Source organism: Phaethon aethereus, assembly GCF_964289735.1.
Source record: "Phaethon aethereus genome assembly, chromosome: 3".
In the NCBI taxonomy this organism is placed as follows: Eukaryota; Metazoa; Chordata; class Aves; order Phaethontiformes; family Phaethontidae; genus Phaethon; species Phaethon aethereus.
Window position 1 is genome coordinate 26,411,817 of NC_138576.1, and position 25,458 is coordinate 26,437,274.

Consider the following 25,458-nt stretch of genomic DNA (forward strand, 5'->3'; position numbering starts at 1 on the left):
CTAACTCAAGCTTTTCTACCAAAATGTGTAGGATTCACCTGACCAGGTATAGACACCTACCTCTTACTTAACCAGTCTCTAATGGCTCAGAAAAAATAGGCAATTCTAGGAGATAATTCATCTTGTTCTAATGTGGATGGCCCAAATAAAGGAGTAAACTGCATTCCCCGAAGTATTTTTTTCATTCACAACTGATAATAAAGGAACTGGGAGATGGCTGGTTCAATGGAGATATCTACAATCTAGACGACTAACTAGGTGTGTAGATTTCTTCCAAAGACAAATTCTGTAAAGTGAATTATTTTCAATTGCCTTCTAAGGCCTCCTTTTGCTAATTGCCTGTGTATGGTCTCTGATGAACCAACAGCTATTTAAGTGTGATCATTGATTAGGTGTTTGACCAGCTTTGCAGCATCACACTCCGTATGTGTTGCAAAGTTCCCAGTGGAAGCTGTGTACCATTAACCTGGCTTTCCAGACTCATCAACTTACTCTGGTACAGATCTATGGTTACTAGGCAGAAGTGAAAATTGGAAAAGATGCCTTTCAAGTTATGTAACACAGCATGCTGGAGGCTTACTCTTTTACCCATCCCAGAGGCTAAATTGTGAAGTGTATCACCGCATTATATTAGAAAATATAAGTAGAATTTTAAAGGACTCAGATGATCAATATAGTCTAAAGGCTCAAGGGTAGGAATGAATACGTACTAACTCTTTCTCAGCAATAATGATTTAGAAATAGAATATACAATAGTGCAATGATACCTCAACAATGAGATTGTTCTTTCACCTTCAAAACAATGCTATTATTTATTTTATTTTTCATTTTTTTAACCAGTTCTGAAATAAAAAGTAACTTGAAAAAAAGATAACATAAAATTAAAACAAGTAATAATAAAAACTGCCTCTGCAAAAAAATATCTGATTGAGCACTCTGCATAAATACACATAGGGAGATCTAGACGCAAATTTTTTACTAAGAGCATGACAAATAAATCTTGCTCTGAATCTTTTCATTCCTCTTGGTGTATTGTTTAAAGGTTTCTCTATTAAGTAGATATTTATATTTATTTGAGATGCCTCAACTATAAATCATTATTTTTCTTTCCTCTTAATCCTAAGTCATAAAAACACAATTTTCACCTATTTTTAAAGTTAACAAAGTAATTAGCTGATCTTTTAACAAAATCATTGTCAGGCTAGAAGCAATTCTGTTTCCTTTTTTTTGTGTTTCTAAATCATTCAACATCTTCAGACATATGACAGAAATAAATGGCAGCAATATTTGTTTGGTGGTATGTCAGCTGTCTCTTCTACTGAGCTGGTGAGAAAAGACCTAATTTCTTTATGACGTCTGATAATGCTTGGAAAAGGAGTCATCCCCATGCTTTAGATAAGAATATACTTCAGAAGGCTATAAGGTACGGATTTACCTTGACAGTTAATTGACTACCAGCAAAGCTAAATGAATGAGTTTATAGGATGAAATACACCCCTAAGCAGTAGGCTTGCCTAAGACCAACAGTCTCTTTAGATCCCAGGTAAGCCTTATTTTGCAAGCTTATGTGAGATTTAATTACGTATGGCAAAACTCTCAGATATGAAAAAGTCACCAGATACTTCAAAAGTGAAATCTGCAAAGTTTAAACTGAAAATGTGACTCTTAGAAATGAGAGTCATAAACCATTGGGATAACTTATCAAAAGAGGTGATAAATTTTCCATTACCTGAACTCCTTATGGTCTTGTTTTAGCAAAGCTCTTAAACTTCCATATGCATAAATTCCACTGTATGGTTATATTCATAAACATTTGTGTCCAGGAAGTTGGGTTTTGTGGACTATACAGACAAGAATGTAAAACCAAGATCTTTCCCTCTGGGTCTCTCAAAAGTGTCGTGTCATAATAAGCTGCTCTTTTGGATAAATATGCATTGACAGCACAAAGGCTGATAGAGAGGCTCATTTGCCTTTATCACCAGGAAATCTGTGCATAAAATTTGCCTGTATTTACATGCTTTGCCATCCCCCAAAGCAGCAAACTTGTGTTCATCTAACAATGAACTGTGTATCAGGAGTCATTATTCCCAAGCTGTTAATTTCCCATAAACAGAAGTGCCATGCAATTGAGTGTAGGACCTTAGTTCTCACTGACAGTAGTACAACTCCATGACCAAAATATCTTCAGCTTTCTCATTCTACAGCCACTCCACTAACATGAAGAAAAGCCATTAACATATCTGCATTCATAAACAGGGACACTGGTCAGAAATCTACACCATACTTGTAATCTGAGTTAAGAGGAAGTTTGGTCACTGCTTCAGGATCCCATTAGAGTTTGAAATGCATAGTTGGTTTGCTGATGCAACACAGATCTTCTGCCTGGCTTTAGACAAATCTTCCAAGCTGTCATTCCAGATTACCAGTTCTGTCAGTAGCAGACCTAGTTGCAAAAATGTGCAACACGGAGTATAAGGAGAAAGGGGGAGCTGATCTGCTGCCTACAAAATACTAGAGAGGAACTGCAGTCCTTGTCTTTTCTCTGGCTCCAGATCCACATCTGTAAAAAAGAGGCAGCTAAGGAACCTCATACATTGAAGAATGGATAAGGTTAGCATATTACAGTAATTATTCACCCAGATGCATTCATGAACATGCTGACTGCTTAAGTTAGACAGGTTAGATCCAACTCCAGGATACTTGCACCAATCCAGACTATGTGGCACTCTTTTTGTAATGAGGACATGAAGTATTTTACTATTTTTTATGTTATCATTATGTACTTCACATCCTTGCCATTTGTCACCATTTTCAACACGCCCTCAGAAGCATAGCCATGCCTATTAGCCTGTAAACCTCCTTAGCAGGAATATTTTTCAGTATTAATGGTTTCATTTATACCATATTTGAATAGACTGAGGTAACTGTACATCAGCAAGTTTGGTTTTTTTGCCTAATATTGGGATTAATATGTATTATTTAACGTCAACAGATATTAAGAATGATTACATAAAAGCTACAAGCTCAGGGTTTGGTTTACCAAGGAGTTCAAAGATTGTAAAGAGTGCTTACCAAAATCTAGATCTAGTGAGGGCATAAGTAACTTCTCTGCTTTGATAAAATCCATCCTAATGAATGCAGTAAGTGGTAGCAACAAGACTCAACACTTTATGAGTTAGGTACCAACCTTATTGGCCTACAATATTAAATATTAGAATGGATGTTAAACATCTGTCGTCTTATTTAAACCTTACGATAGTATTCTCAGTAAGCAAGTTATTTCAATCTCAAAGCTTAAAGATTTTTTGGGTACTCAGATCAATGCTCCAATTTTCTTCAGAACTACCATGTATATCTATCATCAACTTGTAAATCAAAAATTAAAGTTCTGTGGACTAGATATTGTTTACTTTAGATTAGTCTCATGGAGTACAATTTGGGAACACATGTTGTAAGATACTTGTTTGCTTCCCCTGTCCTACAGATCACTGTTAACGCAGAAGATTGACTGGGCAGGGTGTGCCAAGAAATTATCCCATGTACAAGAGTCATTATAAATTGTTTTAATATATTTCTTTCTATGAAATTGCAGTGTTGGTTAAAGAAGCCGACAATGGGAAGGCTCTATAGGGTGTATTTAGGATAACTGCTTATTTACACTCACCATTAAATTATGATATTTTATTCTGAATTAGAGTGATGAGATCATCAGAACTGGCTTCAAATCAGAGTTCTGTGAAATTCAGTTTTAATGCCCCATGGAATTCCATGCATTTTCAATATGTTCCTACCTACTTTCACATATTCCAAATGTTGCTTTAAGGAATATCTTCACAAGATGGCTAATTTTCCATTGAAAGCAAGTCAAAAAGCACACACACCTAGAAAAGACAGTTCCTACAAACCATCTCTGTTGAAAAACAGACTTATTTTAACTCAGTTGTCCTTCTATTTTGTGTTATGTTATAGATGCCACCTTGGCAACAAAGCTCTCAGGTAACCACTTTGTCTTCAGTCAGCTTTAAGTAAACCAGGAGAGGGAATACCATGTCTTGAGAGGATTCTCTTTCATGTTAGTTTCTCGCTGAGGTTCTGCAAGGACACCAGCTTTTGGGCAGTGATTTTCATTTCAGTCCCAGACCTACAGTCAAATATGGTTTGTCAGCTCTGCCACAAGAAGTTGAAAGAGTGTTGCTGGAGTTAATTTAGCCACAACTTTACCAACTGTTCTAGAAAAAACACTGAGAGAAATTGTCTTGGGTGGTTTATCATTCTTTCCATGGTCATTCCCACATACTCTGACACTGTCTAAAAGGAGGTTGCCATTAGTTTGAAAAAGAGTTTTCTGTTTGGACGGGGCTTGCCTCTTCTGGCCAGCTGATGTCTAAAGTGAGACCTAGTCTTTTTCTTATCACCCCAAGGGCAGAGTTTTAGGGACCCATCATACCTTTTGTTACTACCAACAAGAAAATATTCCATAACTTCCAGTCTGAGATTGCTGGCAGTGCCTCTCATGGAGTGTGCTTTGCACTGCCAGTCTGATCTGATCTAGCACCCTAGAGTCATGAAAAAGTCAGTCTGAAATATGCCCCACCTGAAATATGCCAGCAGTGTTGAGCAACAGCTTAGCAGACAGGTGTTTATGACACCAGGAGTTTTTCTGTTGCTCTCAGTGCAAGTGCATACCCCTTTCCTCCTCTCAGCCTCCCCACAGAGGAATCTTATGCATATGGAAGAGTTATATTTGCACTTGAAAACCCAAGGGGCACCCCTGCAGCTGCAGGTTTGACTGCCTGTCTGAACCAGCCTTCTGGATTGACACTCCTGGAGGCTGAAGCCCTCTTTACAGGCAGAACAGGTACACTGTCGGCAGCAGCTATGCAAGTCTCTCAATTACTGGTTCAGATCTAACCTGGATTTGAACCAATGATCTAAGTCACTGAACCTCTGCAAGGAGGTGCCTTCTATTTACTGTTCCTGAAAACAGGTCATATATAAGACATGGTGATAGTCCCTTCCTTGCAGCTGTTGAACTTTATACTTTGGTGCTCAGTGTCTGCCTGTGAAAAGATCTAGCATTTGTTGTCAAACCTCCATTATAACCAAAAGGAGAAAGAGGACTTATTGTGAAAGACATGCTACCCATTTTGAGAAGAATTTGTTGTGGGTATGATATCCCCACAAGCAGCTTATTTAATTCTTTCAGTCCAGCTGATGTAATCCACCACTTCAAGCAGCAGCAGTGAAATGAGAGGAACCTGCCCCATTGCTTCACAGTCCAGCACAGAGACACACACAAGTCAAGTGTTACATGACATAAGTTTTCTGTGGTCTGAATAATATACATGTATCTGCTGCCAGTATACTGGCCCTTGCCTCCAAGGAGCAGCTGGGAAAGCACTGTTCCTAATGGCTACATTCTCATTTGCCAAAGGGGAAATGAACATTGTATTTCTGCCTTGGGAAACATTATGTTGTTCATTATTTTACCATTAGAGACAAAGTACAAAATAAGTTGATTTGCAGCACAGCGATGGAGTATCAGGAAAAAATGCCTATCAGCTCAAAAAGTGAGAGAACACATTAAATGAGTTGACCAATGCATACAAATTTTTATGAAATTTTCCACAAGCTACCAGGCAAAACCATCTCAATTACATAAAAATGCACAATTTTGCAATGTCTGGCTCACTGAACAAAATGATACCACTGCAAGGGCTGTTCAAATTATCAGACCTCATAAACATAAAGAAATAAAATATCAATCAAATACAAAGCTATTATAAACTGTAGCTACAAGAAGAAGAGGGAGGGGGTTCAAATTCTCCCTCAATTTTATTTTTGCAAACCACTGGAATACATTATAAACTGATCAACCCAGTTTTTTGTAAGCAGTAGACAAATGGCTGTGTTAAGTGCTATTCTTTGTAACAGCAAGAGTATTTTTTTCCCCTATAAACTTTATTACTATTATTTATCACATTTTGAAATACACAGTTATTTATACTGGGAAGGGACTAACCAGGCAATCACCTGACAGGCAAATTCAGATAATACCCCCTAGCAAATAAAAATGGTGACTGCCTGCCAACTTCCAATATCATTTTCTCAACAGAGCAGCAATTCACAAGTAATTCAATCAGGTATTCAATAGAAAATTATTCCTGTTCTACAGACTGCCATCACTAACAGTGGGGCCTGATTTTGCTGCTTTACCACTTTGGCACGCAACCAAGGAGCTTGCAATATTGGACTTTCTCCCACAACATTTCAGTAACAGCTATGTAAAAAGAATGAGAGAGTATCTAGAAATGTGGACAGAGGACTTTACAAGTTACCATAATACAATCTGCACTTCCATAATAATTTTCAAAAGATTCTCAAGTTCACAAAAACTAATTGCAGGTCCATAGTATATGAGGAGCATGGCAGTAATGCATTTTAGCTGTGGCAGGCTAGCAGGTGCAGTTAGTCTCTGTTTCACAGAGATGTCCAAGAACAGACCTTAGACCATGGCAGACATACTGCTCTTCACAGGAGCACAGACAGACTGAGTCTTTCCAGGAGCAATCCTGACAGAAAATACACCTCAGTTCCCAAAGAAGTAGCATCCCAGATCTTCCCTGCTGTAATGGCGAATGGGACAGCAAGGGGCTGCTCAGCAGTGCGGGGTAGTGCTCTGCCACCCTTCTTCCTGAGCAGCCTGCAGCTGGGCTGTGGCTGCTCCCACGGTGCTGGTGTCCTGCTAGCCCCTCTCCTGCTCGTGGCTGCTTCTCCCCACACACATTGCCACTTTGCTCACCTCTACTGTCACTCACTCCTTGTCTCTACATCACCTGCTGTACACAGACCTAAACTCTTACTGTTAGCTTCTTAAGCAGCCTTTTCTGTTTTCCTTTCTAGAGCAAATACTCTAAATACTTGGAATATCATGCCATTCATGATATGGATCCTTTTTTCATGGAAATGCCCTCATTCAAATATAAGGAACGGCAGCAAATGCCTCCAAGCCTCCCCTGATTCCTCTCATCACCCCCTCTTTTCCATTCTGTGGCTAACAGAAGGCTCTTCCCCTTTCGTTCTTCTGCCTGACAAAACTCTCTGATTTACACATCAGTAGAAGAGCAATTGTCCCTGTGCATGTCCTCTGTGATATATGGTGCATCTCAGAGACCAAATGAGACTTGCTCATTCAGTCTCACAGAAACACAAGACATAAAGTAGGCCATTTCAGTTATAACTGGAATCCTGGAAAGGTCCTCTGAACATCTGCTCTGTTTAGCATAGGCTATAAAGCAACTCCATCTCCTTAGGGTAAAAAAATGGGAACTCAAGCTTCACCAGTTTAAATTGTACAGGACATGCTCACTGATGTATATTTTTAAATCTACAAGAACTTTCAAGTTCTGTCCTAGGTCAAAGTACAGTCCGTCTAGCCTGATAGCCTTACCTCAGCTTTGGAAAGGGTCTGGAATGTTTGAAGTATTTATACACAGGACCCAAATTCTTTCTGATTATTGCACCAAGATTTACGGCAAGAAGTACAAAACATGATTCTCTTTCATATCCCTGCTTTAGCTTGATTGAATTCCAGTTCAACTACCTCATGAAGGGTTAGTATCTTATTCTCAGTAGTATCATGCGGTAGTATCAATATTTTTGTCCTCTGAGGTACTCTTCACTATGACAAACAACAAAACCTTCTTCCAAATGTTCATACCTGGTTTTAAGTTCTAGAAAATTTTCAGATATTAGAAGTCATTTTGATCTGAAGTGTTCTAAGCAGGATTTTACTGTCAGGGGAATGCACTGTCAAAGAATCACCCACTGGAAACAGTTAGAGAGAAGCCCCTGTGTAATCATGGTCTGTCATTTTTTAAAGTGCAAAGCCTACAGATGAATGATACTGACCTCAAGGCATTAGTTGAGAAAGCAGGAGTGCAAGAAAGACACCCCGAAGACATTAGGCTTTCATGGTAACAGTCAAGAAGCATTCTACCTAACTACCTGTTGTGCAGTGTAAATATGACATGGCAAATTCATGTGCTACAGTAGTACATAGGAGACATGTAAATGCTAAATAAAAATAATAAAAGGAATAAAGGAATTAGGTTAGGAAAATCTGGAGTAAAAAGCTTGAAGAAATGCTAGGAGAAAAATTACCTCCTGGGACAGGTATCTCATCTATTTTTTTTAAGTTTCAGATAAGGCTTTGGCATCTGGGGACTGAAATATGTGCATAGATCAGGGGCAGATGAATGCAGTTGGGGTGCCAATAATATAAAATGTCTTAAGATAATCAAACATGATCTAACCCCTCTATCTAAATCTAATAATGGTAAAATATGTTTATTAGATGCTTATTCCTCAAGTTATTTCTTCTAAACTATTTACCGTGGGAAAAAACCTTATGATATGTCTTACATCTCTGGTATTTCTGGTCATAAAACTTCTTAGCCTAAAAAAAATAAGTTTACATGAGCTACTCCAGTAGTTTCACATATGTGCTCAATAAGTAAAAGAAGTAGGCCTATATAATAGGTCTGAAAAGACAACTTTTGAAAGACCCTCTGAGGTAAGAACCATTAAAAAAAAATTAGGAGGACAGTTAATAAAGAACGGTATTCTATTTTGGATTCCTTTCAGAGATGAAGGATTTTAATTTGCAAATAGCAAATCTATATCAAGCCACCTTAAGCCAGTTCCATGCTGATCTCTAAGGCCGACAGAGTGAGAGGCTGATATCTCACCTGCAGTTCAGGAAATGTGAGGACAGATTTCAATTCAAACCTCTGCAGGAGCAGAGAAGCCTTGTTTGGACGTTTCTTTCTTGGTGGTCCATACATAAAAGAAAACTCCTTAAAAGAGAATAGATTTTGATTTCTCATTGCAGAAGGGGTCCTTTTAGTCAGTTTTACATTGCAGAATGAAGGCTCCATGCAAGCTAACATCTCCAAATAAAAAGTAAAGACTTTTCTTTCCATAAAACATGCTCCTCATTAAAATTTACAGCTTGCACTTTTTTTTTTGAGTGCCACTGCCATACTGACTCTGTCTGCTTTGCTCCTGCAGCAAACACTCCCTTTCCTTTATATCTATGATGGAGATTTTACATTAAAAGTCTTCATTTTATCAGGCAGCATGGAGATGGTTGTTATGGATTCATGGGGGGGGGGAGAAGAAAGTGATGGTAAGTGTATAAAAGCTGATCATCATACACATAGAAAGAGAGCATAATTACTCAAAAAATGATGGTTTCCTGCAAGAAACAGAAAGCAGTCAGTAATAGGAGCAGAAGAAAAATGCAAAATGTGCTACAAATCCCAGAGAAGATTTTCAAAAGTGGGAATAAACTCCAGCAGATTTTATGTTATATTGGGGCAACTTTTAAAGCTTCAGCATTGTAAAGAGAAGCTTGCAGGAGAAGAAATAAAAAGCATTCAAATTGCTTTGTACATGTAGACATCTGCTTTTGATGAAAAGCACAGTCTCTAATAGACTGTGGAGGGAGGTGTGGTAGCAGGTCCCTGTGTGTTTCTGGAGGAAAAAGAGCTCTCGTTTTGTATTTGCAGAATGTTGCTGTGGTGATGTTCTGTCAGGTGCCTGGTCCTGTGTAATTCTGAGTAATTCCAGACTTTGCAATGCTTTGACATGTTAAGATGGCTGAAAAATAAAAAACTACTTTGGAAAAAATGAAGTGGAAAACCCATTCTCCCTTCAAGAGTCAAAATGAATCTTTTTGTGATGTTTCAAAAGACCATTATCAAATATGTTTTCAAAATATCTAACAAAAGGGTTTTTTATAGTTAATCCAAATTAATTTGAGGAAGGGGAAGTAACTGAACAGTTCACATTTTCAGTGTTAAATAGTTGCTTATAAAATTTTCAGACATTTAAAATAAATACTTTAAAGATTTCATTTAAGAAACAACCATCCAGACTTAAGTTTCAGACAAGTTAAAAAATGCTTTTGATTGCTTGTGTCAAACTTCTAGGAAGCACTCTGCTGATAAGTGATTCCTATTGAAGAACAATTCATATGATCAAACTGCTAGTGTGCTTAAATTCTAAATAAAATTCACAGTCAATAACCTACCAATTCTATAATTGTTAATCATTCATCTGATCAAAATCTGTAACAATTCCTGCAGTGGTAGGATGCTCAGTCCTTTAGGAAAATACTTACAATCTTGAGAACACTTTTTGGCCCATAAAATCCAGTCTGTTACCTCTTATTGGGCCCGTTCCTGGAAAGAGAAAAAAATGATTCTGTGTTTTCTGGTGGGACTTCACTGGGTGCCTGATCCCATGTAGTACAGAGATGCTGATGTCTTCAGGTTTGGAGTCTCCTCTTCCTGGTCCTTCCTAGTCAATAATGTCAACTCCGGCCATTTAGGATATGTAATACTTACAGAGGTTTTGCCGGTTTTCTGTTGTCTGTAAATAGAAACATGAGGAAACTGAGGTCCTATTTTATGCAACTCTGTTGAGTTAGGAGGGATAAAGCTTCACCTGAAGTCACATTGACTAGAATTTCAACCAGGAGTAAGGGACTTGAAAAACTGTGTATTTGGTTCAGCTTTTAGCAAATCTGAATCTATATGACTAGATGGAAAGTGGAACATTCAAGTCATTAAAAACTAAAGAAAAACTAATATTGATTTCAGGGCTACCCCTTGTCATTCATAGTTTTCTTTGCTATGTTTAGTAATGCTCTTTTTCTTCTGTAAAATTTTTCAGAGCTATACTGGTACATCACAGAGCATATTTATGACACACAGAGCTAGTGCAAGTCCGGCTTTACACTAAGTAATGCAAAAAACAAAATGGAATAAGGAGGCAGCTAAGATCTTATTTTTTTAAATGTACCAACACACCATAGGAGATAGACCAGCAAGAATTTAATTTGTTATTTGTTTGTTGCTGGCTGAGAAAGCCTGGTTCCTGTCAGTTCCCTGATGAGTCTGATGAATGTTATCACATACTATATCTGTAACTTGCCAGAGATCTTGTTTTTCTTTATGCTACAGATAATCCCTGTGGCTTCTTTTTCATGCCATTGGATAACACCCTTTTCCTGAGCAACCAAGAACCAAGAATACTGAAACTGTCCTTTCCACCCTTGTACATCTCTCAATGGGATCTGGATAACAACCTTTTGTTTCACACTCTTCTACATAGGATACTTACCTTGAGAGAAGAAACATTACTAAGGATTCTAAAAGTAAGCCTTTTATAAAACTTAAGGTTGTAAAAATCTCATAGGATTTGTATTAAAAGATGGCTTTCATTCTTTTTTGCAGTAACATTCAGTTAAAGAAACATGCCAAGTGGCCCCTAAGCCACTGGAATAGCTGGTGAATCATTGTAACCAAGGGCCTATAAATAAATCATATAGTTCAGTGTTTGTATTATACTATACTACAGGGTCTATCCAGAGCAATCATTACTCAATGAGAGAATTGCTATTTCAGTTTTTTACTATCCACTGAAGGGTACTTTTGAGAGTATTCATTGACAATACACTGCCAAAACCACTATTTGGCAGCTAGTAACAAAATGATCGTGATTCTAAAAAGGTACAGTAACTTTCTGAGGGAGTTCATCATACTGTATTAGTGAATTCTTCATTGCAGCAATTTTCCACCTGATAATACCACTAATTATTGTCTGTGGTACAGAGTGAATAGCTATTGATGTACTCAACATTTTCCTCTGCATCAGATGAATATTGGTTAGCCCTGGTATATTTAAATAATATATTTCAAAAAGATTATCATTTTACTGTAACAAAAAGGCCTCTCCTATGATGAGGTTGTATTCTTGCAGCAAAATAATACACATGGAGTCTGTCCAACAACTAAATTTCAGATTATAGATGTTAATAATATTTTACATTTCTGTTGTATTACATATAGCTGGTCTGAAAGTGACTTACAGATACTACTGAATAATCTTCATTCATATTAGTAGCCCTGTTCCAGAGGTAGATAAAATGAGATACAATGCTGATTAGACCAGCACTGTCAAATCACTATGCTTAATTTTATCAAGCTAAGCATTCATATGTATCCTTCTAAATCAGTGTACTTGATTCCCACAAAAGCTGAGGGAATTCACTCCTCATTGAGTTCCCTGATTAATACATTAGTTATGTTTAAATATCCAAACTTTAAAATGTTGCCTTAATTGGCTTAAGAATCAGAAAAATTTAATGTCAGAGCTATAACTAGCCATATTCTGGCTCCTGAGATTGTTTTCTAAACACTAAGAAAAAGTTTCTCTATTTCTCTGTTGCAAACTATAGTATTTCCTAATTTTTTCCCAACACCCAAAAGCCAGTGGTAAAATTCAAGTTTTCATTGGATGCATCATCAATTTCCCCATCTCTTTATTAGATTTAATTATACAGCTTTGCAAATAAATTCAAATTCATATCTGACATTAGCAATGAATTGCTAATTCATTCATTCATTCATTCATTCATGCTAATTGTTGTGATGTTGTTCTTGACATGACCATGTAGACAGGTTTATCATTCTGCTTTTGCTTGCCTACTAACGGGCCAGTGATTCCAGAAAATCATTACCCTTTCAGAACTCAAGATCCTAAATACCATTTATCCATTAAAAAGTATATATTACTATACACACACATCCACAGCAAACATTGTCTTTTATCATCAACAGTAATGTTTTCACCTCCAATTTATACCAGAAACTTTCTGAGCTGCCAGTACCTTGATTTGTTGGTCATGCCTATACTGAGGAATGAATCCTTATGCTGAGGTGAGGACGACATTTGGTTTGCCCGTGCGCACTGGGGTACCATAGCACAGCTGAACATGGTGCTGTAGGCATGGCCCTGCATCAAGCTTGCGTGGCAATTCTGTGACGAGGCTGGCTGGCAACCAAGCTTGCACTTCTCTGTACCTCAGTCCACAATGCAGTTGTGTCTTTATTCTCCTGGGTTTAGAAAGGCTGAATGGTTCCCAGATCTAGAGTATGGAGAGCTGTTTGGGCAGGGCCCTGTCTTTCTGCAGCTGTGCTGGCAAGCTTCAGTCAATGTTAATTTCTGTCAGTTAACAAAAACCTTCCAGAAGGGCACCTAGAAAGCCAAAACATTCCTTTCTGGCTCACTCACTTCTTAAAAACTTCAGGTCCTGAAATCCCATCAATCTTCCCCCAAAATTTCTATTTTTTAAAATTTTCATCCCCATTTGGGAACCAAACAATATAACATTTTTCCCCAAAATCACCTACTATTTTCCATCCAGCTCTGCTAATGAATGAATACATTTTTGACATCTCTAGTGACTTGATATGAGTGAAGGTGGAAATTCTAGCCCAAAATACTTCAGCTGACCTGGAAGGTTCTGGGAATCCGCATAATTTCCTCCTTCCCAGAGCACCAATGGTACAATGAGATGGATGCAAAATTCAATTAGATTTGAAGGGCTCAGCTGGCCATCATTTTAGAACAGTATCAAAGGCATTGGGATCAGCATATCACATTCCTTTTGACGGCTTCTGGAAAAGCAACCAATGAGAGAGTACAAAATGTCATCCTGGAACTCCTCATATGTCAGTGTGAGACAAGGACCCCAGGAAACCTCTTCTATGGAGTTGTTGAAGAGGAACAAAAGACTTTGCCGAAACGTTGCAATCCAAAATTGAAAAACTCATATTCCTTTCTCAGAGGAAAGTTGAGAGTAACTACCATTAAAATGATATAAGGTTTTATGGGAAATGTTTTAATGTTTCACAATCCTAGAAATAAATCATAGTTCTGAGCTGGAAAAAACTTCACAGGGACTTTATGTGGTACTGATGCAAACAAAATGTATGGTATGTAGAACACAGCCAGGTGCAAAATTAAGCCAAATTCCTGAAGACTACTAAAGGAAATAGCAGGGGGAGAGGAGGTTCGTGATTTAACTCTGACAGCTGAGAATAGAATGACTGCAGCAGTAAAAAAGTCCTCCAGTTGAACAAAAACAACAGTCTCTGTCAAACTCAGATTTCACAGAAATAGAAAACATTACGCAGAGTAAAAGGAGAGAAAGAAAATCAACCATGAAGGCAAAAAACTCCATGGAAATTAGGATGTTCATCAAATCAATTTTTGTTGGAAATGTGAAAATGTCATGTCAGAAAAAGGTGTTATTGTGAAAGTTTGATTAATCCATAAATTACTTTTTTTTTTTTTTGCCTTCTGATCTAGATGGCCTATAATGACAGTCTTTGTATTGGACTTTGCTGAAAAGATGGGCCAAAGCTGAAATGGAGGTGCCATTACTCTTGGGACTAGTGGCTGCCTTTCATTCAGAACATGTTAATGTTCAAAGCTTTAAAAACTGTAGCTATTCCCCAAAATATCAGCTGCATATATGGCTGGTCAGAAGCCATGATGATTGAAGAAGCTTTACTGTCTATTTTCTTGGTGGAGTTTTTGGAGTTTGTTTGTGCTAGAAACAGCCCAGGAACGTCCAGAAAAGACAGCAAATTCAGTCTGGAGCCAGAGAAGCACCTGCTGTGTGATACTTAAATGGAGAAAAAGCTTTGCAGATAAACTTCTAGCTGGGAAAGTGCCTTGGAGATATGGGAGAGAAGCCATATCCTGCTGTTTTATTTCTACTGTGTATAGGAAAATGAGAGCTTGCATATATTTTTCTGAACATAAAATAAGTTTTACTTAATACCATATAGCCTTTTTTTTTTTTTTTTCTAGCTGATGAAACCTTCAGCATGTATCTACTGGCAAATTACTGAAGACAAAAGGAGCATCAATAACCATAACTAGTAACAAAGTGTACTATTATAGGTAATTGATGCATTATAGTTGGACTTGATGATCTTAAAGGTCTTTTTCAACCTTAATGATTCTGTAATTCTGTGATAATGCAAGGGGCATTTGGGGACAGAAGACCAAATCAAGAATTCGTTTAGTTAATTAGGACATTGTTAAAACTCACATGTGTGTTGGTCTTTGAGAATGCCTGCTTAACCTGTCATTCTCCCTAACTAACCTAAAATATGCAAATCCTTCAGATCTAGACTTATTCACGATCTAATCAAGACAGGAAAACTTGGGTCATGCAGAAGTTTAAAAATCTCTTTAGGTAATTTTATTTCTAATAATATAACCTTTTATTCTTTCCTTAACCACCTTAGGTAATTAATCATCCATTCCTAGTAAAGGTCACCATTAGCAATTCATCAGTCTCTTTACTGTGGCTACCATTACACTATATTTATATACTCTTGTATTTCCCTTGGTTATTATTAAACCTCAATTGAATAGATGTCAGCACAAGTCCTCTGTCATACTTCCTTAGAAAATGTTTCTGACATGTTGTCCCTTAGCACAAACAGGATCTCACAGTCCATATACCCTAAGCCCTCAGGACCAATGTTAACATCACCCAAACATAGGCACTTGAAGAATATGCACAGCAATGCCTAAATTCCTGAGAGAAACTGAGCATCAGTCTCGTTCTTAAATAATGTGTCCAGATCAAAAGACTATGAATAAACTTGGCACAGTTACTAGCCATGAATCAGCCCTTTTTAGCTTCTACAGGGCTTTCCCAGAGAACAAGTTTATATTGAAGGATGATAGAAAAGCATCATCTTTGTCCCACTCTTCCATGCGATGTTGGTGTTGGAATTGTAGTCAACGCTCACTCCATTCACTAAGACGAAGAAGTGAAACTCAGTCATTTTTACTTCTGTCCAAGTTACACTTTTCTACAATGACAATAACTCAAGTATTTTAGGAATATTTACATATCATCAGTTAAATATTCAATTTCTTTTATTAGTATTTATTAATTTCAGAATACGAGAGATGCCTTTTAAGAAAAATATGTGTGCTTAAAATAAAAGAAATTAAAATGGTAACATCAGCAGAGTCAAGTATCTTCATGTGACACTTTCCTGGTTGCACATGGAAATATATTCAGAAAGGTGCTATCAAGTGAGCATTGGAAAGATTTTAGTACACACACTGCTCCAAAAGGGACTGAAAGTGAAATGTCAAATCTGCAAAAGCCACTGGGGAAGATCTCTGTTACATGTTCTCAGACAGCTATTTTTTCTGGAGACTTCACTTGGAAGTATCATTGCCACTCTACATTGTAATATATTTTAATCAGGCATTTTTAATTGTCTTCTACAGAGGTAGCCAGATTAAGTTGTAGATAGGCTTTGGTCCTTCTAATTTTCTGCCTGCATAACCTCATGACATCCTTGTGGTTCTCATGAGTTGCCTGGCCCTTCTTCCAAAAGTCATAAGATCTCCTTTTTTTCCTGAGTCCCAGCAAAAGCTCCCTGTTCTGCCAGGCCAGTCTTCTTCCCCACCAGCTCGTCTTTTGGCACATGGGGAAGGCCTGCTCCTGTGCCTTTAAGGCTTCCTTCTTGAAGAATGTCCAGCTTTCTGGACTCTTTTACCCTTCAGGACTGCCTCCCAAGGGACTCTCTCACCAGCCTCCTAAACAGGCCAAAGTCTGCCCTCCAGAAGTCCAAGGTAATGGTTCTGCTGACCCCCCTCCTTACTCCTCCCAGAATCGAAAACTATCCTTTTGTGATCGCTATGCCCAAGACAACCTCCAACTATCACATCAACCACAAGTCCTTCTCTGTTCACAAACAATGGGTTCAGCAGGGTACCTTCCCTAGTTGGCTCACTCACCAGCTTGTGTCAGGAAGTTATCTTCCACAGACTCCAGGAACCTCCTAGACTGTTTCCTCTCTGCTGTATTGTATTTCCAACAGACATCTGGTAAGTTGAAGACCCCCATGAGAACAAGAGCTGTCCATTGTGAGACTTCTCCCAGCTACTTCTAGAATATTTTGCCTGCCTCTTCATCCTGGTTGGGTGGTCTATAACAGACCATGATATGTGACTTGTTGGCCTTCCCCCTGATTCTTACCCATAAATACTCAACCCTGCCGTCACCATCTTTAAGCTCTAGACAATCAAAACACTCCCTAACATACAGAACTACCCCACCACCTCTGCTTCCTTGCCCACGCCTTCTAAAAAGTTTGTAACCATACATTGCAGCACTCCAGCTGCGTGACACATCCCACCATGTTTCCATGATGGCAATTATACCATAGAAAACCGCATCACATTTTCCTGATACACAATAAAGATTCAAAAGAATCAAGTCGTCTTATAACATGAAGGTAAAAAACATGTTTTCTCTTGACTGCTCTTCTTCTGCCCCACTGAGCTCTGTCTGCAGCCTTAATGGAATACATATTTAGGCTTCTGCTAACTTCTATAAATTTCACATGAATTGTAGAAAGTTAAGTGGATAAAAAATGGGAGGCAAAGGTTTGGTGGAGCCTTATGTACAGTTTAGGAAGTAGGGGCATTGAAAAGAAAGCATATATGTTCCTTTTAGCTACAAGTCTTAGACTTCACTATACTTCTTTCAACTACAGCAAAGTTTCGGTACACAGAGTTCTCTGCCTTAAAGGTCTCAGTTTTCTGTTTAATGGAAATCAGGGAGTAATAACGGAAACAGAAATGTTTTGTGGCTTTCAGCAGAATAGTTTTTTTTATCAGTTAGTTCCATTAATCCACTCCTAAATCTAATCACATAACCAGACAAAGAAAAACATCAGATTTAGTTTGAAGCAAGAAAACTATAAAGAAAACAATTAAATGGTCAGTCTATACCTCTTCAAACTATCTAGTGACTGTTTCATTTTAGATGTTAGACTTAAAAAGCAGACATTACATTATATTTTGTATCATTTGAGAACCATAACTACAGGAAAATCAGGATGTTAAGTGAACAGCCTTGTTACTGCAGATTCAAGAATGATACAGCATGCAGTTATTGAAGTCACCAGTAGCAACTGCATAGTTCAATTTGCTAAAGGTATTATACTATTAAACTATTGTCATGGTTTAACCCCAACCAGGAACTAAGCACCACACAGCCGCTTGTTCACTCCCCCACAATGGGATGGGGGAGAGAATTGGAAGAGTAACAGTAAGAAAACTCATGGGTTGACATAAAGACAGGTTAATAAAAGCCACGCACACAAGCAGAGCTAAGCAAGGAGTTCATTCACTACTCCCCATGGGCAGACAAGTGTTCAGCCATCTCCAGGGAAGCAGGGCTCCATCATGCGTAATGGTTACTTGGGAAGACAGATGCCATAACTCCAAACATCCCTCCACCCTCCCTTCTTCTTCTTTGCCCACCTTTATATACTGAGCCTGATGTCATATGGTATGGAATATCCCTTTGGCCAGTTTGCGTCAACTGTTCTGGCTGTGTCCCCTCTCAGCTTCCCGTGCACTCCCAGCCTTCATGCTGGCAGGCCACCATGAAAAGCTGGACAATCCTTGACTGCTTAGCAACAACTCAAAACATCAGCACATTATCAACATTTTCTCACCCCAAATCCAAAACATAGCGTCACACTAGTGTCTATGAAGAAAATTAACTCTATCCCAGCAGAAACCAGGACAACTATATTCCATTCTCTTTTTTCTAAGAGAAATTCTCTTGTATTTAAATTTGTCAGTCTCAGTTTCAGCTAAAATTGAATTTATTTTGGAAAATGTGACTAACATCCCATATCAAATAATTACATCTTCCATTAATTTTTAATGTTATTTCACTGAAATAAAAATAGACCCTTCTGTACCTTAGTTAGGTTGAAATGTCAATTTATGCATTTCACTAATGAACTGTTAGGTTAAGAGTCATAGATATATTATTTTGTCTAAATAATAATAAAGTAGTTAGTTCCTTGATGTCCACATTCAACATTTCTCAGTCCTCCATCTTTCTGCCAATAACGGGCTGTGCCAGGACTGCTAGGAGCAACAATGTTTCTTCTGGTAAAATCACTGGATTTGGACTCAAGAGATCTGGCCCTGCTGCCGACTATCTGTATGACCTTTGTCAAGTCACTTGATAGATATATGCTTTATAGCTGTATTTATAATCTGAAAATAGTATCTGTCAAGTGTGGTAGGGATGTATTCCCTTTATATTTAGGGGTCTAGAAGTAGCTCAGAATGCTGAATTCTCCATGAAACGATAAATTTGAGAGAGTTCTGAATTAGAGAAACTCTATTAATCTATGATAATATAGTAAAAAAACTATTCAAAACCAAATCCATTAAATGATATTGTGTCATATCAAGAAAGGAAACTTATAACTATTAACAATACTTATAACTATTAGCAATTTTGGCAAAAAGCTCTCCAGGACCAATTAGAGATACGAGTATTTTTCACAACTCCATTTTTTCTCCAGGCCCCATGTTTAATTACTGGCAATTCTTCTTAAGTCTCCTTTCCTACTGAAAACATTACGGTGCACTGCCATGCCTGAAAATGTGTTTCCCTCCATTCTTCCAGTAGGGAAAATTATTCCCAGTGCTTCACTGTGGCTGCATGGAATATCTGCAGGGAAAGGGCAGAAAAGGAAGAAGCAAACTATTAGATTAGTATTCCCAAAGGAAATTTTGTCTTTTAGCAATCCTGAAGTACCAATGATCATAGGGAAAGAATACCTGCATCTCATTTGGCCACCATGAATCTGAGGGTTTCAACTAGCACCAAAAACCACTGTGCAGAGTTGTTGTTCTCTAAAATGTCTTTACAGTCATTCCTAATGCGGCAGAAAAGGGCTAGGAAAATCATCTTTATCCTCTGTGTAATATAACTGCAGCTAAGTTGGCAAGATTCTGAGAACAATGCCTTTTACAGAGATCAGACAAGTTTAGGATGCCTGCCGAAAAGAGCTTACACTCCATGAACAGCTTGCACTACACAGTCAACGGGCAAGAAAGGGAGAAACTGCACTAATGAAAAAAGCTGAATCATCTGGGTTGGATCACCTGGCAGCAGAAGCTTTTTAAAGTGCAGTGGTGCAGCATAATTTAATGCATGAGAGAAGGTACTCTCTACAAGGAGAAAAAGGAGAGAGAAAATACAGCATGGTGAACAGCCACAGACCAGACCTATGCCATGTTGCAAGCAATGAAAAAATAATAATCAATGCCCTATAAGCCTAATATACTAATTAATAAACCCTAATTAACTAAGCCTAATAATAATTACAGTGACTACAGTTGCTATTTCGCATTGATGTTCTGTCATTTCAGGATACTTACATCAACTCCATTCAAGTGTTAGAACAAACAATTTGGGCCCTCAGAAAAGATAGCCACTGCAAAAGTTGGAGGAGAGTGCAACATCGTGTTTTGAATGGAGGAAGGAGGAAAAAAAATTCTCTTTCATTGCCTTTTCTACCCAAGTTTTCCCCTTTTCTTACCCAAGTTCTCTTCTTCCCTATCCCTGCTACGAGGCACATTGTCTGCCTGCCAATCCTCTCATCTCCTCTTCCTTTGTTCTCACTTTTACTCAACTGGAAGAAAGGTAAGACACAGGAAAAGCAAACACAGTACAAGTGTATTTGGTAGACAACGGGGAGAAGATGGAACTCCTTCATCACTGAGAGGAGGTAAGGTGAGGGGAAAAGAGAGAGAAAAGTCTTCATCAGAGGCAGTGAATGAGTGGAACAGCCTTTTCTGTCTGACAAATCTAGGCTGGTAACCATGCACTGCTTACTCAGAAAACTCATTTTCTGTGAGGAAAATACCTGAAGAGGAAAAAAGTTTAATTAAAGATCTAAAGTTCACAGTTATGCATGGAAATTCATTAAAGCTACAGTAACAAAAACTGTTCAAACGACTGCAGTATATTTTGTTATTGATTAGGATCAAAATCATCAACTTTGCCAATCTGGGGCATTCTCACAGTAATAATGTTCAAATCACATCCCTCAGCCCCTTGCCTGCTCACACAAACTGTGGTCAGGTATGGCAATATTAATGCTGTTAATATTGGTAAGACTTTCTCTGAAATCCTTCATGTAGTCACCAAAACTCAATAAAGATGATTCAAAAGGCATGAGAAAAAGTCCATTAAAATGACCAGTGTGATGTAGAACTTATTTTGCGTGAGTAAAAACAAAAATTATCTTCTTCAGTCTAGCAGGGAAAAAGCAGCAGAAACAAGGCTGAGGATATCATTATTTTCTATAAATACGTCAGGGGAATAAACAGAAGAGAGGGGAGTTCAAGCACAAAAAGCTATTGCCTAAAATGAGCAAAACAACATTTTATGGTAAAAGGCAATGCTGGCACAAGAACAAATGAGTAAAAGTTAGCTGTGACTCAGTTTAGCCTACAATTTATGAGATTTTGAAACACTGTAGGAAAAAGATTCTGTAACAATATTCTAATAGAAATACTGGGGAAGAATCCATTTTTTCTGGTCCTAAACAGAGCTTAGTATGATCAGAAAGACGTGACTACATGATACAAGTTGTAATATATGATTGGGCAGGATGATGCAAGGATCCTTATGTTTCTACTGAAGATGTCTGAGACATGTAGCCAAAGATGGCTGCTAAAATTACAGAACAAGGATTTATTTCAGCAACGTTCATAACATTCTTCTCACATAAACTCCAAAATTAATAGCATTATTATTACTTCTCCAATTTTTCTTGTTTTGTAAAGTCGTCACCAGAAAACAGCAGTACACAGCCTCATCCTCTTACCCACACAGTATCATTGCATCAGCACCTATATACGTATAGCAGATACAAATTGTTGATGTCTATCTGCTCCTACCAGTTTCTCCCGTATGTATATTCTCAGTCAGAATACCTTTGTCCTAGGAGATGGCTGCTATTTGTGCCTGCCTATTTAGCATTCTCTGTACCAATTACACAGGATGGGACCTTGTATAACAACAACTTCACTTACTGGGAGAGTAAATATTTCTTTAACATGAACTCTGTAGCATAAGGATTGTACATGTAATTAATTTTTTATGTCATAATAATGTTTAATGCTTTTTTAACTCAGATACTACCTTGATAACTGTGTAGCAAAAAAATTACATATTAATTTATTTTGCTTGAGAGAAGACAACAGAGAATGGTGCTGCAGATGTCCCATCCCAATACAACATTGAGTAAGGAGAAGCTAGACGTGGAGATACACAGCATGAACCAATAGCAACTTATAATTAAACTACTGGGTTAAATCCATAACACAAATTCATTGTGTAACTCCCGTGCCAACAGTCAGCATGTTACCTTTAGTGAGGTGCTTTTGTTCTTCAGCAAAAACACCTCCAGGAACTAGACGGATGTTAGAAGGTATATCCATAGCTACAGTTACAGTAGAGTAATAATATTGTAACAGCCTTATAGGTATAGAGTTATAACCTTTTTTCTGGTATAGGGTCTTCAAAGAATGCTATAATAGCAGGTCTATAATGGTATATTTTTGCCACTATTGATATACCAGTGAATTTCTATGATCCTCACTCAGCCCTGTTTTGGAATGGGATGTCTGCAATCCCATTCTCTGTGGCTTCCTCTTCTCCCCCCTCAAAAAATCTAAGATGCTGTGCCAATCAATTTGTCTATGTAGACAACTTGAAAAAGCCCTCAGGGTTCAGAAGAAAAAGGCCATACTCTGTGGCAGGAAACCAGAGGATTTCTGGTCATCAACAGTCAATGAACAGTAGTGCCTTTGAGAGAACATGGCAAGCAACTGAGGATATGATGTTCGAATTTGTTTGTGTAGCATTTGTACTGCATGACAGGTCAACACTGGCAGATGCAGACACTCCTGAACTTACACCATCTTGCCAAACCCAGAAAGGCACACCAAGAAGTGAGCTGTCAAGTCTGTCCGTGCTTGCTGTACCAAGTGGACTTTCCCTCCTGGGCCTCAGCCAGGTGAGGGGTTTATGTACATTGCATTTTCTGTTAAGCACAGCATGTCCTGCACATGTGAAAGTCATCTTGATCACCATATCATCAATACAGGGAACAGCCAAGACCTGAAGATCCACAGCATATCTATTAGAAATTACAACAGATTAACAGACACTTTAATGCAGAGGTGGCCTTCTGGCCTGAATTAGTCTGGCCCAAATCATAGAAAGAATCCCTTCAAAATATCTTATCTCCTCTCCTGCAGTACAAAAAGTTCAGTTAGAATTCCCCACAAAATGTGTTTGTTTGGCCTGTTCTTAGAAAGCCCTTTAATGGCTATTCGATAACCTTCTCTTAGACAGAAACATACCTCCACTTTATAACTTGCTTTTCTGCTACCTTCATTCCCTAACACCCAGTATATCTTTCTCAATATGAGAAGAAAACGTTCCTTTACGTGACACTTCAAGTCTCTTTAAGAGACTGAGAATGTTGCTTGTACAACTGCCAGCGCTTTGTTCTCATGATCAATGTTCATTTGCTCACTGTGTGGCACAAATCCTTTGGCTACCTCCAGCGAAGTGTCCAGGTTTAGCTAAACCTTAGAGGCTCCTCTGATTTGAAGCAGTAGCAACATCCTGTGAAAGGCTGATAGTCCATCTGGAGTTTACTGTGACCCCATCATTGTAGTCAATTTTTTTCTGTCACTAAAAATACGTCAATAATGGGTAATATTTAGAGTAGAGGGTACAAAGGAGAAAGACAAGGGCTGTGGATCTGGCTGCTCTCTGCAGTCCTGCAAGTTCTAATCCATGATTACCACTGCCTATTGGCACTCCCGTCTACGAGACTGTCATTTTGGCAACAAGTCCATCTAGGATATACTGTCCTGAGGCTGTATTTTTTTTTTCACAACCAACTTTCCTTACTGTGCAAGTAAATACTTGTAGTCATGTATTGTGTAAAGTGAGATTTCTTTTGTAAAAACTTTTGTGTATATGTAATTGAATCTGTTGTTTTTTAACTTATGGAGTGTTTTCTTCTTTTGCTTTGGTAAAGGATAATCAAGAGAGCCTGACTGACCTTCTCCACAGTAGGAGCTATTATACTATTATCCCAGTTTTATTATATCTTCTCTTGTGCTTATTCTTTCCATAATAATTAGTCCTCACTTCTTTAATCTCTCTTCATATGGAAACTCCCATCAAAGGCTTCCACAGAGAACCAGATTTGGTTTTAGAAAAGAAAACTTCTGTTAAACTAATCGAGAGTCTCTTTGAGGAGGAACAAACGTATCAAGATAAAGGGGGACAGCATAAAAAATTAAAAGTAAACTTTCTTTCCTTTGCATACTAGAAATACCTCAGGCTAAGAGCTTATTGAACAGGGCACATACATTATTATCTCCTTCTCAAGGGACTTGCTAGCAAAAGGTTTTTGTCCTCACTATTAGTTATGTTGGCAGGTGTTCCTCGCAGCTCAGAACCTGGCCATTTGGAAATCATGATTTAAGTTATATCAGAATCCCAGTCTCCTGACAGGTGCAATTTAATGTCATTCTGTGCTACACAAAAATATATTTCTTAAATGCAACACATTGGGCTGTTACTTTTTTCCTGGCATAGAGCAGAACTTTATTGAACGCTACCATTTGATCTCAGCACACGGCTTGTATCTCAACTGATTGATTGTTGCTAATGTTCAGCTTATTCTTATGAACCTGTTTCTGTTATTATATGACTTTGGTTTAATCTCACTAATAAATTCACACTTTTAATTTTCGCAAGCTTACAACTGATCTTACAAAGTCAGATTTTGCATTCCATGGAACCTGAGTTCTTGGATGAAAAGAATGTACTGTCCTGCATATTAAAGCTCATCAGAACACAGGGATTGGGCTAGATTGTGTCATAGAGAATTTTGGTAAATGCTAACTAAGTTTTTTGTTGCACAATATATTTTCCATGAGAATTTCAAATGACATATGTTATGACCTTTCTGCCAGGCATGAAAAAGGACAAGAATCAATTCCGTGTGCTCCTCCTATAAAGTAGTTAAATGTCACCAAGTGAAACCTTCCCCAGGAGCCTGGGAAAATACATCATGTCACCTGAGCACTGCAAAAAGAGTGGGACTTCCCCACATGAGACCATGTCTTTAGATAAAGAAGCTGAAGAGTTACAGTTTTGTGGAGTGGGGGAGGATGAGGGAAACATATTAAGGCAATTTGGAAAACCTAAATCATTGAAAGAAAGGAATATGGTCACTCCTGGGCTTTGTTTGTTATCAACCTGTCTTCTTCCTACAGCTGTCAGTATGTTGGCAGAGTGCCCTTCTCTTTCCTCGGCTATTCACCACTCAGGAAAAACAGCATATGACTGCCAAACAGTTGGATTTCTCTGAGACTGAGCAACAAACTCTGAGTGATATATAGTTTCCTTGGACTCTATTAGCAGTATGATCTGAAGCACTGCCGACTAGAGAGCACCAGACTACCTGTCCAAGGCTGCTGTTTTGGAGCCTTCAGCCTCAACAGCTGTTGTTTTTGCCCCTTGTTCTCGATTGCTGTTCCGAGCCACATGGAGGCATACTCCTTGTCGTCTCTCAACTCTTCTGGCTACCTTTCACAAGAAGCCCTGCAGTTAGCCAGCTTTTGTTTAGGATTCCCACCTCAGAG